Raw genomic sequence first — 16,323 nt, 5'->3', positions numbered from 1 at the left:
CTCTCTGGGTCCTTCAGCTTTGTCCTTGAGTTCAAAGATATTCATGTTGAAATAACTCACGATTCTGAGTCAGGTGTGAATGTGAGTGTCATTGGTTGCGTGTCTCTCTGTGTAAGGTCTGTGTTATACTGGGTGTACCCTGCTTCTCGACCAATGACAGCTGGGATAGATTCCAGTTCTCATCACTGGAAGTGATCATTGAAGCAAAATTTGGATCAGTCTGAAACAGAACTTTGATGATTGCTCTTTGTGCAAGTTTGAGCTCCAACATAGAATGTGAAACCTGGACATGGAAAAAACTGGACATCGAAAACCCGGAACATGAATAGACAATCTGACGAGGAACAAAGGGAAACTCACAAAATATAAACACACAAAGGTGATTAGGGAGAGAGGAAACACATGTGAACCCAGAGGAGGCAAATAGACCAAACGACACAGGGGAAGCAAAACTAAATTCAGTTCAATTTCAATTCAATTTTATTTATATAGCGCCAAATCACAACAACAGTCACCTCAAGGCGCTTTATATTGTAAGGCAGACCCTACAATAATACATGCACAGAAAACCCAACAATAAAATGGCCTACTATGAGCAAGCACTTTGGCGACAGTGGGAAGAAAAAACTCCCTTTTAACAGGAAGAAACCTCCAGCAGAACCAGGCTCAGGGAGGGGCGGGGCCATCTTCTGAAAGAAGGAAGACAGGATAGAAGACATGCTGTGGAAGAGAGACAGAGATTAATAACAACTCACTGAACATGGGATGAGAGACTGTCAAATAAAACAGGAAACACACTAAGATATACTAAAACTCCCTTGACACAGAACAAGGACATGACTAGGACACACAGAGGGCAAAGGACGTAAACACAGATGACACAACAGGCTCACACAAGTGACACAGGGGTGAGACGAAGACACAAGAGGAGTCTCGCAGCCAATAAACCATAAACTGGAAATACAAGAAAAGTCAAAAACAGAAAAAACTAAACCCAAGGCTAAACTGTAAAACTTGAACTTAAACCAATATTACAAAGACTCAAAAAACACAATAAATTCAAAGTGCTGGGTCAAAAGTCCCAGCGCCCTGACAATGTGTTTGTGCTGGTGGTAACTTTTTGGCATTTTAATGGAAGCAGCTGAGTTTCAATATGGCCTGCTGTGAGGTACAGCCCATCCAAGAAGTTTGTGGTTTAGTTTTAGTGTGTAAAATCCTAGTATTTTATTAGTCGCTGATGTAGCAGTGTTAGTGTGTGTCTGTGCATTGCACCTGTATGGTTTAAGGATGCAGCTTGCAAAGTGCAAAGTTAAATAATAATTCCCCGTGTGCTCATAATAGCTACCATTTTCACATCACATACAAATATTCTGCTGTTAATGTAAAAATCTTGATTGATGTGGCTTCAAAGTTACATGAAATGAAAACTTTATGCTGGAAGCCAGCTGCTGATTTATGCATGACAAATGTTAGAGGCCTATATTTTGGGAATTGGTTATGGCACTTCAAAGATTAAAATTCAAAACTGAACAGCTATATGTTCAGGAATAATGCATTGTGTTACTGACTGACCCTGTGTGTGTGTGTGTGTGCATCATTTGCAGAGGATGCTTGCTTTGTGGATGTGCATGTTCCTGGTTTGTTATATCACACTGGGGTTAATCACAACGTGCTGTCCTGATTGGTTTGAAGCTAATCCCCCCTGGAACATTAGCACTAACGGACATCCTCACACAGATGAATGCACACACACACACACATGCACACACACACACACATGCACACACACAGCCTTTGCTAGACACGCTTGTATAGAGCCATTCATCAGTGAGTTTTTTCTCTGCTCCGATCCTCAGGCGAGCTGGTACTGCTGATGAAGATTTAGGACCTCCGCTATGAGGTGTGTGTCTCCCTGTTAACACTACGTCTGTCCCCTTCCCCACACAGTCGCCCATGTGAATGCTGACATGTATGTAAGCTGCCCACAAAGGCGCTCTCACTGTTTAAATGAAAGATGACACTTCTGAGTTTTATTTTCCAGCTTCTTTTCATGTCTTTGTGCGTTGCCAACAGACAGAAAATGCTCTGGTAATCTCTGTGTGTGTCTGTGTGTCTCAGTGGTATTGCACAAGACGTATAAGAAGGATTGTGTAAGAATTACATCAGAGAAACACTCTGCTCTGATTGGCTGGTTTTGGAGGTTCAGAGGCGGGGTGCGGTGCATTTTGTTTATCAGTCCATTACCCTTGTAGGAAGATAAGGATTGTCCACTAGATGTTTGGGATGCACTTGTGTAGCGGTGTGCAACTGCCACACACATGAACAATTCAGATCTGCGTACAAAGTGTCCCCTTGTGTTTTCCAAGCTGGACAAGGTCACAAGAGGCATCTAGAGTATTCCTCCACGCAAGCAGTCAGTCATAGCAGAGCTGCTGATCCACTCACCTCTGTAGAGGTCATATTTGCCATCCCCAAAGCCCCGAGGCCTTTGAGGGAACATCAATCATTACAGACCTTGGATACATGAACACACACGTATACTTTAACACTATAGAACTATAATGTGCCATAGGAACAGCCATGGCTATCCCTTTCACCAAGGGATTTCTGTTCCTTTAACACCCAGGTTGTATTTCTAAAGGGCATGCATAGAATAATTTTCACTGTTGTTGAAATTAGAGCGGTTTGATGTGACGTAAAATAGGTTCTTTACAGGCTCCTGCTGGCTTGACTTTGGTAAGCACAAAATGTCAAAGCATCTCAGACACAGATCAAGGTTGTTTCTGTTGCCCTCATCAGTCACTGTAACATCTGCAACAATTTCACACCCTTTGCAACATAGTAAAAGCACAAGGACATGAAGGCTTCTCTTCCTTACAATGTACATTAGCACTACCTCAAAAATAGAGCCATTCATTTTTCGTTTGTGCACTACATTCTGAATACTACTGAATATTGAAAAAGAATGGTGAATGTGGGACTGATGGTTATCTGCTTGAATCAGAAGAAGGTGCTCTTGTGTCTGTGCATCTTATTATAGAACGCAAACACAAGATGTTACAATCTTTTGTTGCCAGACAGACACATCCACGCGACACTATAGTATGCCCAACTCTTTTCCAAGTGGACTGTGAGAATAACAGCTTTAGTGCGATGTTTGCAGTTATCTGGATGTGAGTTTGCAAATGTGTATAATCCGGGTCTTGAGCTAGCCAGTTGTAGCTCTGTACCTAATGCACAAGCAAAATAGTTTTTTATTGGTGAGCAGGTTCGTCCGACCTACGCTGGACAACTTTAGATTAACTCACTTTGCTTTGAGGAAAAACTAAATAGAAAAAGGTTAAACCGAGCTCAAGTTGTGAATTAAATAGTTACACACATGTAAAAATGTCAGAAGATATTTTTCAGACATTTCATAAAAAATAAAAAATACTGGTATAACGAGCAGGCCAGGACTTTATAAACCAGACAAAATTAATTAAAAACTAGAGGAATAATGTACAGAAGAGGCTACCACAGGGCCCTGTGAAGTTTACAATTTCACGTAGTAACGAGAACTGCAAACCAAACAGAGATAAGTGCTGTGGCCTAGATTGTACGAGTTCTCGCCTGCCTTCCAGCACAGTATCAGCACTACTGTTACTTATGCATGCATAGCTGGTCAGGGCTGCACAGATGAAGTTGGCTCGGCTTAGCAGAAGCAAAAGCCATCTTCTTCAGATAACAGCAAATACTCTTACGGTAATTTATATTTTAATTTTTGTCTTAAAATATTCAATCCCCCTACCCTTACACGCGCACAAACAGTGTCTTAAGAATTCAAACCTTCTGGCAATCCAAGCTGTTTGAACTACAGACGTATTTAGCTGACTAATATACAGAGCTAAAATGTATTCAAAATATGGAGATATTAAACCTGAATATATTTACTGTCCAGTACAGTCAGCTGGAAATTCTACTTTGTACAAATTGTGAGCAGAATATCATTTTAAAGGATGTGTATCATAGCAATGTATGACAGTGCCACCTGATTATAGCCCAATCTTCAACCTTCCTCTGAAGAATTCTTGAAAGAGTAGTTGTCAAACAGCTGACTGATCATCTGCATCTTCAGTCAAAATTCATCACAGTACAGAAACAGCATTAGTGACGGTTACTAATGATCTTCTTATGGCTTCTGACAGTGGACTCATCTGTGCTTGTCCTGTGAGACACGAGTGCAACCTTCAATACCACTGACTACAATATTTTACTGCAGAGATTAGTGCATGCTGTAGCTACTGCACTGCAGTGGTTTGAATAATATCCAATGTGTACATGTACTTATGGAGCTCCACAGGGTTCCGTGCTAGGACCAATTATTTTTCATTATACATGCTTCCCTTAGGCACTATTGCTTAAAGCTAGATGTAGATGATGCCCACCTTCATCTATCCATGAAGCCAGATAACACACAACAACTACTTAAACTTAAAGAATTTCCTGCTTCTAAATTCAGATAAAACTGAGGTTATTGTACTCCGCTCTAAAAATCTTAGAAACAGAGTATCTAACCACATGCTTAGTCTGGATGGTTTTACCTTGGCCTCCGGTAACACTGTGAGGAATCTTGGAGTCATTTTTTGCCAGAATATGTCCTTCAATGCACATATTACACAAATATGTAGGACTGCCTTCTACCATTTGCATAATATCTCTAAAATTATAAAAATCCTGTCTCAGAGTGACACTGAAAAACTTGTTCATGCATTTATTACTTCGAGATGTTACTATTGTATTGTTCATTATTATCAGGATCTCCTAAAAACTCCCTGAAAAGCCTTCAGTTAATCCAAAAATGCTGCAGCAAGAGTACTGACAGGGACTAGAAAGAGAGAGCAGATTTCTCCTATAATGACTTCTCTTCATTTGGCTCCCTGTTAAATCCAGAATCAAATTTAAAGTCCTTCTCATCATATAGAAGGTCTTGAATAATCAGGCCCCATCTTCTCTTAAAGACCTCATAGTACCCTCTCACCCCATTACAGCACTTCGCTCTCAAACTGCTGGTTTTGAGAAAGCATATAGTTAGAGCTAGATCAGGTGACTCTGAAGCCTCAGTTCATTACTTTGCAATAGACCTAGGCTGCTGGGGCCTTCCCATGATGAACTGAGTGTTTTTTCTTCACTGACCTCTTTTAAATCCTTATATATTTTTACACCACTCTGCATTTAATCATTAGTTATTTTCAAACTCTGGCTCTTTTCCACAGTACATGTTCACCCTGCCTCGCTCTATTACCTTTTTACTACTAACGTTTTCTCTGTATTATTGTAGCTTACAATATAAATGCTACTATAAAGTGTATTGAGTTGACTGCTGTTGTGATTTAGTGCTATATAAATAAAACTGAACGAGAACTGAACTGATTAAAAAAACATTTCACTATAATTTATGATCTGATATCTGTTTGGGTACATTTGAAGCATTTAGATTGTTGAAATTATGGGATTTGAATGAACTGCTCTCCATTTAAGAAGGATCAAACTTATTTTTGATGTTTGATGCCTTCATAAAGCAAAACTAAAATATCTTAAATATTACAGTCATAGACAAATTCTCTACCTTTGAAGTGTTTAAAAAGAGATTTATGAATTAAATGTATTAGTATTAGTAACCAAATATTTCACTCTCTCCTGTGGTGTCCTCCAGGGCTCGCTTCTGGGACACCTGTTTATTCATTTTCTACCTGGTGTCCTTGGAACAGATTATTAAGCATTTCAACATGAACTATTACTTAATTGCTCATGCTATTCAGCTTAACTTGTGACTGAAATGATAAGGTTTACAGGTTATCTAGGTTAATGGACAGTCTAAAGACTGTCAAATACACTGATGATAAGGCAGAATTTTCAATTGTTGCACCAGAAAATGCAGCCTACATGATAATCTAGGGCCCATGTCCTCTGCTGTTTACATCAGTGTGTGTAATCTAAGATCTTTGTGTAAAACAGCTCTGTTGCTGCTAGGCTACATCCTGGAACAAACAGATGGTTCCACATCACTCCCTCACAAACGGTTTCCTCTTCACTGGCTCTGTATCGACTCCGTTTAAAATTTTCACAGCACAGAGACTTGCATTGTCAGTTGAAACACGGTCGAGCTGCTTCGAACTCTCTCCCATATAAGTCAGCCGGTCTGAAATGACTGTTTTTAAAAATTAATTCAAAAATATTGTTAATAAACAGTCTCTTCCCCACGGGTCTCTGTTTCAGCACATCTGAGATACTGAGCTGAAGGTGGTTTGTGAAGGTGGCCCGAGTGTTTTAGACATGAAAAAGTGTTGTTTATTAACAACTTTTCACATGGAAATCATGTAAACACTTTGAGGAGGGGGAAATGTCATTTCTGTAAATTCACTTCTCACTGTATTCATTTGATCCTCTTATAATAGAAAATATACTGTTAACTACATTTATTTATTTTGCTTCACAACAAACTGTTGCTGACTTCAAGAGAGATCCGATCCCAACCTGTGATCCTCAGGCGCCCGCAGAAACATTAACTCTCTTCATGTAAAACAGATGTTCCTCATTCCTCAGCTCCGGCTACAGCTGCTGCTCTCCACTCGAACAGCACAGAATAGATAGGCTCTCCAGGATATTTATCATTAAGTAATTGCGCACGGATCCAAGTGAGAGTCATTATGCTGAAAGTAGAAAATAATCTGGGGTGATTTGGCTCCCCACCCATCAGCCTCCCTCTGCGTTCTCTCCCATTGCCAGCCATTTTCCCTCCTTGGTCTTGCCATCCTTTTCCACTTAATCCACCTTGTTGTGCCCTCCCCCTCTTTGCTGATCTCCTCCCTACTTTTCCCCTCTCTCTCTATTCTCCTCTCCCCCTAAAAGTGACCAGATGCTGGCAATTTCATGACTGTTGACTTATTTACATTTTTGCAATCATGGGAACGCATGAATATTTATGCCGCTGGTGTCTCGCTGCGGGGCATCTGCCTATACAGCCTGCTTATTTGATGTGTGTTTGAGCGCATCATTTCCATGATACCGTGTGTGTATTCACAGTTGCATTCTGTGTGTTCCTCAGCCATACATTTCAAGTGTGTACTTTTGTCAGCAAGCAGCGAACAGCTGGTGTGTGTGACTGTGTGCAAAGCGGTACTGTACTTCGTTCCTCCTTTCTGTGAAGGAGCGTGAGGACGCAGATGAAGAAAGCCAATCACTGTTTTATGAGGACTAAACCCTCATGGCACACACATTCTGTCTTTTCTCTCCCTGAACGCTGCTTATAAATGGATTATTTTCAGAGCGCTGGAGGATGTGCAAGGAATGAACTACCCTGAGTTTGAGGCTATAAGTACATCTATGCTTGGCTGATACAGTACAAGTTTTTTAACATAGCAGTTCTCATAACATAAAACTATTTCATACTTTAATCATAGTGTATTTTGGCTCAGTATGTTTTGTATTGAGCATATTTCAGGCATGTAAAATAGGTTTAGTACTGTAAATGACAGTTTATTCAAACAACTCGTATTTTTGTTTCCTCGATTTAGAGCCTCTTATGTTTGCAAAAGTTGCTACTTTCCTCACTTTGAAGCAGCTGGAACAAAGTGAATTGGCACGCTGTGTTGTTTTGTTATCTTTTCATTCCTTGCCTGAGGGGCAGCTGCACGGTGTAGTGGTTAGCACTGTTAGCTCACACCAAATGGCCCTGGTTTCTAGTCAACTGGGCCCCACTGGGACCTTCCAGCATGGAGCGTTCGTCCTGTTTCTTTGTGGGTTCTAACCAGGTAAATACCCCCAAATTAAATAAATTAGGCCTAAATTGGCCTATGGCATGAATGTGAAGGTGTGATTGTCCATCTCTTTGCGTTACTGCTATGATAATTGGCAGTCTGTTGATGGTGAACACTGCCTGTCACCCATAGTCACCTCAGGTAGGTACCCGCCTCCTGTGATCCAGACTTGGGAATTTGGTTAAAAAATGAATGGATGATTATACGATCTTCCAGTCCTTTTAAATAAATATCAAAATCTATAATGGCATATATCATGAAAAGTTCCTTACAGAACCATTCTGTTATCGTCGCCTTTATGATTAAGGTTTAGTTCAGTTCAAGCACAAAATACTCAACTATGATGGCTTGAGCGAACACAAACACACTGCAACTTAAGAAAATACAAGGAAATAGAAACATGTTCCAAAAGCACACAAAACATCGGTCTTATGAGGCAGATAAAGATGTAAGGTAATCTATTTTTAATTGCATGATTTATGTAATATTGTAGATACATGTTTGCTATTAGCTGTTCACTGTTAGCTTGAAGGGAGGGTTACTGACTTTGCTGTCCAAAGGCAACAATTAACAGGATTATTCTTATCTTCATGGCAAACTCAGCCATATGTTGTTTTACACTCATGTATTCAGGGCTGATGTACGGGGATTGCAAATCCGCCAAGACTCAAGCTGGTACATCAAAGTAAATAAGATCAAACACTGAATTTCATTTGTCAGCAGGTAATATAATCCGCCTAAATGATCATCGCTGCTTTTCACAAACAAAAGCGTCTTTATATTGAGACCAAAATGGGGAAAAGCATTTAGAAACACTGTCAGATTTTTCATGTGGTTTGTAGTTTTAAAGGATGGTTCTGATGGCTGTTGGAACACCCTCATTCACAAAAGAGGAAGTGGTTTTCAAGTCTATCGTAGGAAAAAAAGAGTTTTTCTTAATATTCACTATATTTACTGTTTCCTATGTCTTATAAACAGCCGAACTGGATGTGGCTCACGTGTCACAAGTTAATGTAGCAGATGATGGATTCTACCTTTTCCTTTAATGCACTTTTAAATTGGCTCTCACCAACTTTCTGCCACACTGCACATACCACACAAATGTAATTAAATGAACTTCCTGCTTTACATTGATGGAGAAATTCTAACTTAATTCTAAACTAAAAGTCAGATCCCTTTAATTCTTTATATAGTTTAGTTTTGTGTGTTTTTCTTTTATTCCGTGGTGACTTTTAATGATTTTTGATGTGTGGTTTGTTGCAGTGACTCATCTTTTTCATGCAGTTAAACCTCACAATGAAGGTTAAAGACTCTTTGTACATGTGTTTTTAGATTGTGCACCGAGGGAGAGAGCTGAGTGTGCAAACAAAGGTGACATGCACAAGGAAAAACATTAGCGCTATTTATGCCACTGGCCGAGGGAGCGACTGCGTGCACACACATACACGCTGCAGCATGACAAGCGAGGGCTGTATGATTTAAGACTCTGGTCATGTTCTCCTCCATTTCCTCTTTAGCATAGCCACGATAGCTTGCTCTCTCTCTCTCACACACACTCACATACACAAAAAACATGTAAAATGATATAGAGAACCTCAAGCTCTCTTGCATGATAACAAAACATAAATTTGTGCAGACCCATCCGTGTGCACCCCACAGTAAACAATTCAGGGTTTGCTGAGGTCATGAAAGGTTAACTGAGTGATTTCACCCAGTAATTATTCCTATCTAAGAAGCAGAGGATAAACAATCACTTGCATCTTCCACTCCTCATTACCCCCTTCAACCTGTCCCACTAACCAAGCACAACACTGCACATAATGCATGGTGTTCACTCTGTTTTCAGTAAGCCACCTAATACCTTGAAGACCTTTTAATGTAGTCTGGAAATGATCTCCTATATAAACTTCTTCATCAAGCTGCTGGTTAATTTAGATCACAGACTCAGCAAAACGTGGAATAGTTATGTTGGTTCACAGTAAACCTTGTTGTGGGGCTTCTTCTTGGAACAGAATTCATCAGCACACACATCAACACATACCTAAATTATTTATTTAAATGTATTAATTTATTCTTTAGGCACTTTATTACTGGCAGCCTGTCACAAAAAACATATCACTTGTTCCTGTTTCTTTAGTAAATTCTATCAAAAATGCCAAAGATAACACAGTTTGACAGGCAGACATTTCTGCACCAAAAAGTGATTCCCAAAGAGATGTGAGACAAATATTCGGCATGGTGTGCAGTGTTTCCTTAAAAAAACAAAGAAGGAAGGAAACTGGACAAGTGGAGGATAAAAGAAGAGTTCCAAACCTAAAAAGAAAAATATCTGCAAAAGATTAATAGTATCTAAAAGTCAAGTCCTTAAAAAGTAGGAAATAATCCAACAAAGACCTGACACCTGCGAGTCTCCATCTAATGTTCGCTGACGGCTCATCAGAAACATCTCAGTTAAAGGGAAATATAGAAAAAATGCTGAGGTAAATTACACAAGAACTGGACGCAAAATGAGTGGCAACAGGTCTTGTAGAGTGGAAATGTCAACATTATTGAAGCAGTGTGGGATCATCCTGACAGAGAACGGAACAAAAGGCAGCCAAGATCCAAAGAAGAGCTTTGAATGTGCTTCAGAGAAGCGTGGAGCACTCTTCCTGAAGACAAGAGCTGAAGTATTTAGAAGAACCTACGAGAGTTCAGGTTGTGTTGACGAATAAAGGTGGTCATACCAAACAAACTCTGTACAAACTCTGTTTATGCCTTATTTACTGAATTTCCATATACTTTTGCATGTGTTAATAATCTGCTGTACTAATTTCCCTCAAATTCCTAAAGACTGTTACAGATCACTGTAGATATTTTTAATCATCTTTCCCGGCACAAAATCAACTAATGCTATCTACAGAATGTTTTACTTTGAAAGGTTTTTAAACAGAAGACTTGACAAAGAGTACCCACAACAAAAAAGAAAAAAAAAAGAAGCAGTTCACTAGCTGGGCCCACGTCATCATTTTAGGTTTCACAGCGTTTTAGTAGGTAAAAGTGAATGCTTTGACATGAATTGAGCTGCGGTTTGGGGAAGGCCTCGAAGGGGACTGGCGATGGCTCGCAAGCCTGGCAGATCCCCATGTACTAAATAGGAGTGAAGAAGTTGAAGAATGGAGAAGAAGGAGGGAGGAAGGGTGGGGCACGTAAACGAGAATGATCAGATTGCAGAACTAGGGGAACCTATATAGATGGCAGCCGGAAGGAGCGTGTCTGGAGGCGTGGTCCCGCTCCTGAAATTCAGATACATAATCTCCAATACATGAAATGCTGAAAAGTGTGTTTTGTTGTGTTAACTAATTATTGAAAGTAAAATCACATTGATTTAGTGATCATTAAATGTGTTCAGAATTTGCAAGTATTGGTAGCGGCAACACTCGCCCTGTAGTTTTTTCCTTCAGAAGAAGTCTACTTGAGAGAGCAGATTTCTCCTATATTGGCTTCCCTTCATTGGCTCCCTGTTAAATCCAGAATTGAATTCAAAATCCTGCTCCTCACATACAAGGTCTTAAATAATCAGGCCCCATCTTATCTTAATGACCTTGTAGTACCATATCACCCTATTAGAGCACTTCGCTCTCGCTCTGCAGGCCTACTTGTTGTTCCTAGAGTATTTAAAAGTAGAATGGGAGGCAGAGCCTTCAGTTTTCAGGCCCCTCTTCTGTGGAACCAGCTTCCAGTTTGGATTCAGGAGACAGACACTATCTCTACTTTCAAGATTAGGCTTAAAACTTTACTTTTTGCTAAAGCATATAGTTAGGGCTGGACCAGGTGACCCTGAATCCTCCACTGGTTATGCTGCAATAGATGTAGGCTGAGGGGGATTCCCATGATGCATTGAGTATTTCTTTTTCAGTCACCTTTCTCGCTCACTATGTGTTAATAGACCTCTCTGCATTGAGTCATACCTGTTATTAATCTCTGTCTCTCTTCCACAGCATGTCTTTATCCTGCCTTCTTTCTCTCACCCCAACCGGTCGCAGCAGATGGCCCCGCCCCTCCCTGAGCCTGGTTCTGCCGGAGGTTTCTTCCTGTTAAAAGGGAGTTTTTCCTTCCCACTGTCGCCAAAGTGCTTGCTCATAGGGGGTCATATGATTGTTGGGTTTTTCTCTGCATGTATTATTGTAGGGGCCTTATAAAGTGCCTTGAGGCGACTGTTGTCATGATTTGGCGCTATATAAATAAAACTGAAATTGAGTTTAAACTTGTAGTATCAGATCGATACTAAACTTTGCAGTATGGACAATCAATACTTTGAATACACTCTTGCAGTATAATATGTGCTTAGCTCACAGAAAGTAACACTTTATTCCATTTCTCATGGTTTTTGTCCTTGTTCATGGTCAGAGTGTAATGCACTCACAAGACACGTAGGATTGTTCTGTGTAGTACAAGCACAAGATAATCAATCCTTACTTTGTTCATAATTCCTTTCAGACTGCTTGACCCAAAACAAAAATAATCAGTAAACATAATTTCTTACACATGTGATCGTCATTGCTGCAGCTAAATTCAGTATTTTTGGAATTTCACTTTTGCCAGAAAGTTTAATTTTAGCAGCCATGAACTTCCATATCCTGTAATATCTTTTACATTTTTTTAAATGTAGTTTTTATCTCCTTTGCTTCCTCCGAACAACCCTGAAAGCACACCTAAATCTAACAAATACAGCATCCAGGATCTATTTTTACTTTCATCAGTGCCATCGTTCAGCGCACTTCTTCCCCTCAGGAGCTTGACTGCCTATGAGCCTTTCATCATCTCACCCTCATAAAGTCAGCTCCACCATCAATGGTTTATTAATAACATTATGGGCTTCTAATCAGATTATCTTCTTGAACTTCATCTCTGGAGAACTCTCATTATCCAAACAAATGCTAAACAAGCTTCTGATCCGGGACTCAATTTGATCTCCAAGTAGCCAGCCAATCAGCTGCTTCTTGAACTTTTTCCAAGCCTCAGGAAACCACCCACTCAGTGTGTGGGCCTCATCCATGGTGACCGATCGGCTGTTGACCAGGCTGTATGGATGACTGTCCCCTGGCTACTGCTGTCAGATTCGAAAAGCTCAGCAATAATGGCTAATCCAATTTAGCAAATCCCCGCTGTCAAAAACTCAACATACAGCGCCCAATACAGTGGGGAACATATCTGCAGAATACACATAAGACCTCATGCTGTGCCATGTTTCATCATGATTCATCATGGAGAAAAACTCTCTAAGCTAGTAACATCAAAGGCCGGTCTCTGGGCTGTCTTCATGTGCCAGGCAGACTCCAACAGGACAGAGCTGTGAGTACAGAAGAAGAAGAAGAAGAAGATCTTCTACAACAGAAGATGTCATAATTGTTGAGATCAGGAAATAAAGATGAAAGACTGAAAGACTAATTTACCCAGAGGGTTGACTGCCTTCTCAAGGTAACACAGAGGTGAGATTACAAAGACACAGAGCCTGAGGCGAAACCGCAGGAAGACAAAGGATGGAACATGAAGTGATGAGAACATACTGGGGGAAAGAATTTCTGCATGTGTGTGTGTGCTGAAGTGATACAGTGGCTGTCATCCAATCATTAAATATAGCAAAGCTGGGATGCAACCAAAGTGCAATTGTGTGAGGAGGGAATGTGGAAGAAAAAGGAAGAAAGAACTTCTCTTCCTCTCTACTTTAGAGCATGCTCCTAACATCGCATGAAAGCAGCTCTACAGCTCTATCTCCACTTCCCTCTCCATCCTTCGCTTCCTCTTCCATCCCTCTTTTCTCCTGTGTGGATCATGGCAGACTAATCTCAATCTGTTTCGCTGAGATATCACACAACAGCTCTGTAGCTGCAGCGGCGCCAGCCCATTGGGCTCGCCGGTCTGCCAGCCGGCACCGGCTCGCGGCAGCTCTGGCGCTTGCCTCACTTTAGTGTTGGGGGGGGGGGGGGGTTTCCATCAGCCGTGCACAAACACTCAGCTCAGCTGCTCCAACAGCGTCTCTCTGCCATTGTGCCGATTGTTCCGTCCCCTGCTTCACTCACCGAGACGTTCACACTCGGCTTCCCAATGACACTGAGACTAATTAAGACCGCAAGTAAAACGCTCAGGCTTTTAAGCAATCCTATAAATTTTTCTAAACTGAAATTAAGGTTTTTTTAATGAACACATGGGAAGCAATTGATTCGCTTTGATGGGGTTTCACATAAAGTTGCTGAATTTTCCCAAAATCCCAACAGTTTTTAATGACAGTTTCACTTTTAGTGGCTCCGGTTGATGTGTCACCACTGAACCAGCCCTTGATGGGAGCTCCTCTGTGAACAATTGCTTAAACGTGTTTAATTAGATGCTACACTGTGTGTCTCTGCGTGTCTGCGTGTCTACGCTGTTACACAAAGTGAGAGTACAGTCTGTAAAACTGTGCCTCTGCTGAATTTCCCAGGTGTGCACACCTTCATTTCTATCACTTTTACTGCCGCTACAGACTTTTAATCACAGATTACAGCTTCTTAATGCCAATTAGACCAAGATCACATCATTATTATAAGTTCATTAGATTTAAAAGACCTCTTAATATTTCTGAAACTGTGAATGCAATACTTCACCGCACTCTTTATTTTAAACTTTTGTTCTTCTTGAGGCGTTCCCAGTTCATTTGGCTTATGACCCCTTCCTCACAACTTGGCACCAGCAGCATTTTTCTAGGAGTGGAGGTAAATCAAAGTAAATCAAAGACTCATAATGTGCTACCTGAATACTTCATAGCAGGGATGTCAAACTCATTTTGGATCGCAGGCCACATACACACTTAGATCTTGAATCAGTGTAAAGAAGTGTAGCATTTCCAATGTATGTCAGGTTTTCTACGTGATAAAGAAATGTTGCTGTAGATGAAAGACATCTGTCAGCATAACTCTTTGGGCTTTCTAAGAAATAAATGTTTAAAATTAGAGAAAAAGTTCTGGTAGCACACTGTCCTGACTGCCCTGTAGTTATAAAACAGAAAGTTTTATTGAATTCATAGAAAAGTAGCGTTTTAAAAAAATGCATATCCATTGTAAATAAAGAAATGTTTCCATTAAATTGTCTTTCATTGTTTATTTATTGCTTTATTTCTTTGTTGTAGTATGAATGAGTAATTGAGAAGTCTTTATTAGGAGGAAAAGTTGTAAAACTTGTGAAAATATAGTTAAAAGTCCAAATTTTATGACCTTCTTCACATTTTCCAAAGCAGCACAGAGGTTCAGATTTGAGTCTTTGCTGGCCCCTGAGCCTCATGTTTGACACCCCAGCTTTATAAAGACCTGAACCTTAGAAAAGAATAAAAATAATTCTGGATAATATTGTTTCTTGATCTCCTGCTGCCCCAGATTTACTATGACACATGGGTCCAAATCCAGAATGGCAACTACTAAACACAGGACACCAATTACCTTTCCACCCTAACAACCAGTCAGTGGCCTAAACTAAGACCAGTGTGCCTCAGTTTTGCAGTCGGTGCTGCCCAAAGGCTCATGATGGCTGGTTTCTTAAAGCTACTATGGCTACTGCAAAGTCGTTTCACAACAGGACTCCCCTACTGAACCTATACATCCATCTATTACCTGCAGTCTTTGCCTAAAGGTGAGCTAGAACATAGTTTGGCAATGGCACTGATCACCAGAGGCAGCTAACGATTTCCAGGACACAAAGAGCTGCGGTTATCTCAAGCAGAAGGCTTTGTGGGAAGCATTTCAGTCTGGCAGTTATTCCTACAAGGCATCAGTTTCTGTGCCTCCCTGAGGTAAACAAAGTTCTTGGTCTGCCCACGTTTTACAAAACCCAGGATCCAGTACTTCAGCTACTATTCTGCTCATCCCCAAACTACCACTTTATAATTTGAAATGGTCAAGATTGTAGGAGTTAATTAAAGTTATGCTTTTAAGTTAAACAAATCTAAAGAGTAATTGTGGTTTGTTACAACTTTCATCTCATTTTGCTTCTTTTGATCATTAGTAACTGGGTAAAAATTCAGTTGTTTTACCAGTTTGAAACAGTCTGTTTTTTATTGCATAGGAAAACACAGTAAGTGTTTGCCACGTAGACTCTCAGCTTATCCCTCCCTGGATATATTATTCAAACAGAAATATCTGCAGGTGGATGTTGGGGCGGTGGAGGGGTTGAAACAGCGGACAGGGATGCAGTTCCACTGACATGTCAGAAGGATATAAGTGACGCCTGCCTGAACTTAGTTGCAGTTCCGTTAGTTTCCCACTGCTCATGTTTTTGAATGTTTTCACAGCAGTTTCACCGACGTCCCCAGATACGAACACTGCTACTTAGACGAATGCAGGATAACCGGGTTTGTGAAGATTTACCAATAACTGGACAAAGCTGTGGATTTATCCGTCTTTTCCACAGCGTAACCCATCCTCACTTTGACCATGAAGCTGTTTTCATTTTCCACTCCACTTAATCTGTACTGCATTCATCTCCTTAGCTGTTTGTCAATAAAAACTCCCCACGTATC

Source organism: Oreochromis aureus, linkage group 3 (genome assembly GCF_013358895.1).
Source record: "Oreochromis aureus strain Israel breed Guangdong linkage group 3, ZZ_aureus, whole genome shotgun sequence".
In the NCBI taxonomy this organism is placed as follows: domain Eukaryota; kingdom Metazoa; phylum Chordata; class Actinopteri; order Cichliformes; family Cichlidae; genus Oreochromis; species Oreochromis aureus.
This window is presented reverse-complemented; position numbering follows the sequence as displayed.